Source organism: Sorex araneus, chromosome 1 (assembly GCF_027595985.1).
Source record: "Sorex araneus isolate mSorAra2 chromosome 1, mSorAra2.pri, whole genome shotgun sequence".
Taxonomy (NCBI): Eukaryota; Metazoa; Chordata; class Mammalia; order Eulipotyphla; family Soricidae; genus Sorex; species Sorex araneus.
Window position 1 is genome coordinate 421,701,263 of NC_073302.1, and position 7,399 is coordinate 421,708,661.

Here is a 7,399-nt window from a genome sequence, read left to right on the forward strand (position 1 = left end):
CGTACAATCAGCATGTTGTACGTTTTGGGAAAAGTCAATTATCTTCAATATTGCTCTTGATACATTCCACTTGAGTTCACAACTCAAATGGAATATACTGATCTAAAGGGGTCCTGGTTGATAAAGAAAGATTATAGAGACAACCCAGATTCTAGCTCCTGGAGCAAAGGGACCAAACGGAGCCTATCGTTAAGTATCAGCCAGTGGTAGACATTCCCTTGGCATATTGAAGGCCTGAGTCCTAAGACTATCCTTACTTTCTTCTTTTCATTGTTTGGTTTTGGGGACAAACCCGGCAGTGCTCAGGGCTCACTCCTGGCAGGGAGTTCAAATGCTGCACTGCTGGGAATTGAACCCAGGTCAGCTGTGTACAAGGCAGGTGTCCTGCCCCTGTACTATTTCTCAGCCCCAACACGTGAACTCTTGCTATTTGAGAATTGTGGCAAGAGACTGGCAAAAAGATGAAAGTATTACATTTAGGAAGAGCTAGGTAATACTCACCAACACCCTTATTTATTTTTCTTTAAATGCTGCCAAGAATTTTCAGTGACTCTTTTCAAAGAATCATAAAAAAGACTGAACTGTCAGAACTTGAGATCGGTAGCTATGCTTTAACCTCAGGAGGTACAACTAATGAAAGCTGTTTTGAACAGAAATCTTTTTAACATACTGCTAAAAAAGGGTGGTGGTACACATAATTCCAATCTGTTCTTAGTGTTTGTTATTCATAAATTACCATTGGGTTGATAAAAACAAAATAATTAGTGGAAAGTGCTAAAAGAAAGACTATGCACTGGCTGGTAGAGATGACCTCAAATTCAGAGAATGAGGTAATTCCAAATAAATTCTTGTGTAATCATTTAGTACACTTTTGGGATTACTCAAGCATGCAGTTAAACACTTCAAATAAAAAAAATTCTAATGGTTATTGGGAGGGTAATGGGAGTTGGGTCTGAGAAAAGGAGGGGCAAATTATAGAAGACAACCTATCTGAATACTTCAAATATCGGATGCCGTGCTCATCTCAAAACTTGCCTGATCTGACTTTGCTAATGGTTTAGCTGTATAGTATTTCTTCCATTCTGTTGAACTTTTTTTTTTTTTCATTTTTGAGGAGAAAGAATTTCCCTTTGGATCTTCGTATGCACATGGACAAATAAAAAACACTCCCAGGCTTTATATTAAAATCGACTGAAGTTTGAAACCTTGGGGTAATATTAAAAAAAATTTTAGTTCCTGTGACTTATAGTATTGTTAATGCTAAGGTATCATGCATACAATGTTCCAACCATCCATCCTTCACCAGAGAGCTTGCTTCTTTCTACCACTGAGGGTCCCCCTTTGAATACCTCCTTCCTCTACCTCATCTCTGCACAGGAACCTCAATTCTGTAGACTCAGGTTCTGTTGACTTTGGCTATATACTTGGGGTAATAACTTCTTGACTTAAAGCATTTTATTCAGTAACCAACATGCAATGCATTACATAAAATACTGTTAGTATGATGATGAATCTTACTAAACCCAGCTTTTCTCAAAAAAAAATCAGCAATAAAAGGTCTGTGATTCCAGTAAGCTATGGCCACTGAATTAAGGAGCTTCTTTAAATGACTGCATCATCAACATCATCATCATCATTACCTCTTTTGAAACTATGTGATTATATACCATATCCTTTACAGATAAGTGATAATGCCACCCTCATACCAGCTCAGTGCACCAGAAAATCAGTTTACATTGAGCATTGCAAAATTAGTGATGAAGTACTGACTGCTCACTGGAAAAATTGCTTATTACAAAAGCTCTTAGGGTCTGTAAATGTCCTGCAAATACAAAACAGACAACTGAAGGTGCTTTGCTATTATCTATGTTATTCTATGCAATTTTTAACGAGGTTTCCTATGCTCCAATATCAAGTTTCAATCATTTACACAGGAATTCAAATCCTCTTCTGTACATTTTATACCACCTAGACCTCTTAATTACCTGACAATTACTATTAATTTCTGTGAAGAAGGAAAAGCAGAGAGGGCAGGAGTTACAAAACAGAACTGTTTTTAAGTACCCAGAGAAAGAATAAAAAAAAGCAGGAGTATGACTGAGGAAGCAGTGATTTCAAGATAAACAGTAAATTGAAAAGCAACAAACAGGTCTAAGTGATCTAAAATACTTCTCTCTTTTGGCCTTCAATTCAGCAGTACACAGTGGGATCTGTATTTTGGGAAGACAGCAAAAAAAATGCCACTGGAAATTTGGGTCTGGAAACTAAATATTTAGACTTTCACAGTATTATTCTTTTTTTTTGATATATCTATCCATATCTTTTATTATTTCAAAAGCTTAAATTCCATTTTTTGTGTTTTTTTAAATAAAAATTTTATTTTATTAAATCACCGTGTGGAAGATTACAATGCTTTCAGGCTTAGGTCTCAGTTATACAATGCTGAAACAACCATCCCTTCACCAGTGCCCATATACCACCACCAAAAAAAAAAAAACCCACACAGTACACCTCCCATCTCGCCCCCCCACCCCCTACCTTGTAACTGATAAGTTTCATTTTACATTCTGTTTACTTTGGTTACATTCAATATTTCAACACAAACCTCACTATTGTTGTTAGGAGTACCCCACTAGATTCAGACCTACTGTGAAGACAAATAAGGTCGCGTGGCCGCTACTGCTTTTGAATTTCTGTACTTTAACACTAAGTCCAGGGAGATTTCTTCGATATTGGGTCATTGCAGGCTTGAAAACCCAATCTGTGGTCGTCTTAATATGGCGGACACCGCGCCCTTCATCCCCGGAGAGAAAGAGGCGAGAGAGAAATACCTTTCCCCTCCTGGGCGGGCACGGGGCCGAGGCTTAGTTCTCAGGCTGGAGACATTCTGCGAGGAGTTGCCCATGCCGAAAGAGGTTTTGCTGGGTCTGGATTCACGCGTGTGCAGCTGCGGAGAGGCTGCACACGCATGTGGTCCCCAGGATCACATCTCACCACAGTATTATTCTTATTCTTATTCTACCAGAAGACTTAGCTCTGGCAAATTAAGACCACAATAAAAGAGCACAGTTATGCAGACTGTTTTTAGGAGAAATATATAGTACTATATATACCACAACTGTGTTTCATTGACTAGTGTGTTGCCAAGATTTGCTCAAGTCCAAAATTTTATACCCAGTCTCTTTTTCCAATTATTGTCTTACAACCAACCATGGAGAAAGCCTCTGACAAAGCCTTACACACGTTATTTCCTATGTCAGTGATTTAAACTCTTCCCATAGTTACATGTAAATCAAACAGTAATTAATAATCCTGTACAGAAGACAGTAATCACCAAATTTTCACATTGGTCTTAGTTTTCATCATGGAATCCATTGACAATGTTGTGATGCTACAAATATCTCTTATTCTATTTCCCAATTTTCTCATTAGATGCTGAGAGCAGTTAGGTAAACTTCTTAATAAGCATTAACTACAATTAAACATGCTATTTCTCAACCTAAATGGAATCAGCAATGAATTTGTGACTGATTTCTTCTCATTGTCCTTGGCCAGTTGTATTAAATTTCCACAGATATACTTCTTATATATCCACATAGAGATTTTGTACAGCAAGAATGCCTGAAAAAAAAAAACCAAGCAGCTCCAAGAATGGCATATCTGGTGACCTCCTGGAGCAGATGTTTTTATACTGGTTTGTAGAGGCTACCTGGCTTCAGCCACTGAGACCTCACTAACTCCAGCATTTTTTCAGCCCTCCTTTACTTCTTCACCAATGCTCCCTTTCTTTGCCATTCTTTGATATCTGTGTGCCCACCTTTATTTCTAACTGTATCAGTGTAACTAAACTACAAAATCTTTAAGGTCCGAGAGATGTGGAGAGAGACTGATTTCTTAAAAAGGTCTTAGCAGTACGTAGTTACATGAATTTCCACCAATACTCTGATCTTACAGATGTATTTATTATGGAATGAAAGATCTGTTCTATTCTGTTAGGTCAACTTAACAGAAATAATCATTTTAAGTAGTTTGGTTTAGAAAACGATAGTAGGATATAGCACAAGCATTCTAGTGCATTCACCTTGCAGCTCTGAAAATAACCTCTGGGGTTTCTGAAGAATTGAGAAAATGTGAGAAAATTTCCTCAGATTTTTTAATTCTTGCTTTTGTCATTAGTCCGTATTAATATTTAAGTACATCTATGCATTTGAAAACTATTTTGGCAAACCTTTCTAAGGAATTTCATTGTGGTTTTTCTGATGCTCAGCTATTGCCTCAACTTTCCTGAGAATTATTATCAATGTAAAGATACAACATGTGAAAGATAATTGACTTTTCTGGTGCCAGGAATCCATGAATGTGAGGCCACCAATACAACTTCAACATATTTCACAAATTAAGATGAAAAGATTATGCTTCATCCAAGTCTTAACCAGTCAGGAAGTGGAAAATAATCACAAATTTCTCCCTACAAGTCAATCTCTTTTCTAACAACCCAAGAAATCAATTAAATTCATCTGTACAAAAGAACTACAGAAGCTTTACAAAATCAAAATAAACTTAAATGCAGAATATATTTCTAATGTTTCACTCCCAAGTAGACTACTGGGATAAACATATTTGTTTGGCCTAAAATTTAGATAATTAGGAAACAAACATAACAAAATTAATATTTCTATAAAATTGTCTTTGCTGTTAGGTATTTAAACAATGATTAAAAGTGGTATCTAAAATATTATGTAAGGGCTTGCATGGGACACAGAATTTATCTTACAATGAGTTCTGACTAAATCATGTTAGTTTAACTTAGACGTGCAGGCTATTAAGTTTGTGATCACAAGTGAAATCTAAAGATGTCCCTAAACTTATACGGCCTACCACTGTCTTAAAAAAAAAAAAAAATCAACTAGGTAATAATAAAAGATGCCGGGACAGAACCCAGGTCAACTGTGTGCAAGGCAAATTTCCTACCCTCTGTACTATCACATCAGTCCCACAACTTGAAATTTCTAAACATCCAACAGCAGGTCCTTATAAACATATTCCAGAGCATTCAGAGATTGAACATAAAGACCACTAAAATCATTACATGCTCATCTACAGTTGGTTTGGGAAGTTGTTTCTATTCTCAAATTGCGTTTATTAGACTCTCATAATAACATAAAAGTTATTTGGCAACTATGCAGAGTGATAGTACAGAGGACATTTGCCTTGCATGTAGCCGACCTGGGATGGATCCTGGGCATCCTATATGGTCCCCTGAGTACTGTCAGGAGGGATTCCTGAGTGCAGAGCCAGAAGCAATCCCTGAGCTCAAAACAAAAACATGGCTATTTCTATTTGAATAAACTGGTATATATAAGGTTAGCTGAGACTATATAGACCTAAAACTTTTTGGCTTTTTACATTTACAAGAGACTGCAGTCTCTGCCCCCGCGCCTGGCTGTCTTCAGGGGGGTTCCTCGGAGGGGGTGTGCTGAGTTTCCCCCCACCCTGAGCAGAGCCCCTGAGGCTGAGGACCTCTGGGACCCAGCCACAGCCATGCTCAAGGCCCCTGTCCACACGTTTGGACGAGCCTCATGCATGAAGGAATTGGCAGAGGAACCCAGGTGTGTGGGACCCGTGGTTGAGATCTCTAAGCCTGCTCGGATTGGGACTGGGCCTCTTCCGCCCAGATCCCTCATTTTCTAGTAGCTAGGCGGTCACACCCAGAAACTGCTCCCAGTGCCATGTAATCCCACCAATGGTCAACATCCAGAGACTGTAGACCAAGCTCCTGGAAGCATGCAGCCGATAGCCTAGTTTTTCCCTTTGGAGAACCTGGCAAGCTACAGAGTTTCCTGCCCGCATGGGAGAGCCTGGCAAGCTCCCTGTGCCGTATTCATATGCCAAAACCAGTAACAAAGATGGGTCTCATTCCCTGATCCTGAAAGAGCCTCCATGTGACGAGTAAAAAGAGGCTTCTAAAATTTCAGGGCTAGAACAAATGGAGACGGTACTGAGACCGCTTGAGAAAATCAACGGATCAATAGGATAATGATTTACATTTACACCCTTGTTCAACAAACAAACATAAACCATTTTCACTGTTACTAGTTTCTTACCTTCATCCTTCTTTCAAATTGAGAACTCCAATACATTTAATTTTGCTTATTATCTAAGTCACAAATCTTAAAGCCACTTGCAAACACAAGTCCTTTTTTAGTTCTTTGCCTTAGATTCCCTCCCCCAACGATGTAGGAAGTGTTTTAGGCTCACCAATTGTTCTAAAAGGTAGAGCTGTCTTAGGTGTGTACAGAACAGCTTTCAAGGGTTAACAGAATATAATGCCATTTCCTGTCAACACCATGAACACTAAATACAAATTTTATTTTCATGCCTCTTATCCAGTAATGTGAAATACAAATTAGAATCTCCCTGCTCTCCAATAGGCAAACCAGGAAATTAACGAAGAAGTGTTTCCTTTGTTCTCATGCTCCTTGGAAGAACTCCTGGTCTTTAAATTGACAGTGCAACTGTTGATGGAAAGTTACAAAGATAGTTTCCTGTCAGGGAAGCTGATGTAAGGGTTTACAGAATACATACCTTTAAAGGCAAGGTCCATTTATATCCATAATCAACTGTGAAAATAAGCTGGAAGTCAAAAATATTTAATTTCAACTTGGTAGTGATAGGAGTGTCCCAAGATGACTGAATGCTTGGGCAATGTAGGATGACTGCCATCATGAGCTAAAGTATGATCACATGCTTCAGAGTCAGAAATCAGTTCCTTGAGCAAGCCAGCTCAGCTGGACAGAGAGGCACAAGAAGCTGGTGGCTTCTACCAAATAGTGAGGATAAAGAATACAAAGATAGAGCAGTATTATGTGCATAATACAGGAAAGAGCAAAAGAACTAGTCCTGTGTGGCTTCTCTCATAGCTTCTTCTGAGTCATTTTGGGCAAGGCTCTGTACTACTCTGAAATGTGGACCCTTGCAGGGGAAGTAAGAAGAGGCTAGGTTGAGTCAAAGGTCTCTTTGACATTTTTTCAGATTAAGAACTGGAGAGGACCTATCTTACCTTCACTGTATCACTGTCATCCCATTGCTCATCGATTTGCTTGAGTGGGCAACAGTAACGTCTCCATTGTGAGACTTGTTGTTACTGTTTTTGGCATATTGGATATGCCACGGGTAGCTTGCCAGGCTCTGCGAGGGGCGGAGGAATTGAACCCAGGTTGGCCTCGTGCAAGGCGAACGCCCTACCTGCTGCACTATTGCTCCAGCCCATCTTACCTTACTGATACAAATATTTTAATGTTCAGCACATACTTATTTTCAATAAACAGTTTAAATAAGGTGATGCTTAAAAATTCTTAGATTTGGGTCTTGATGAAAATTCCCATATATCTATCAACAA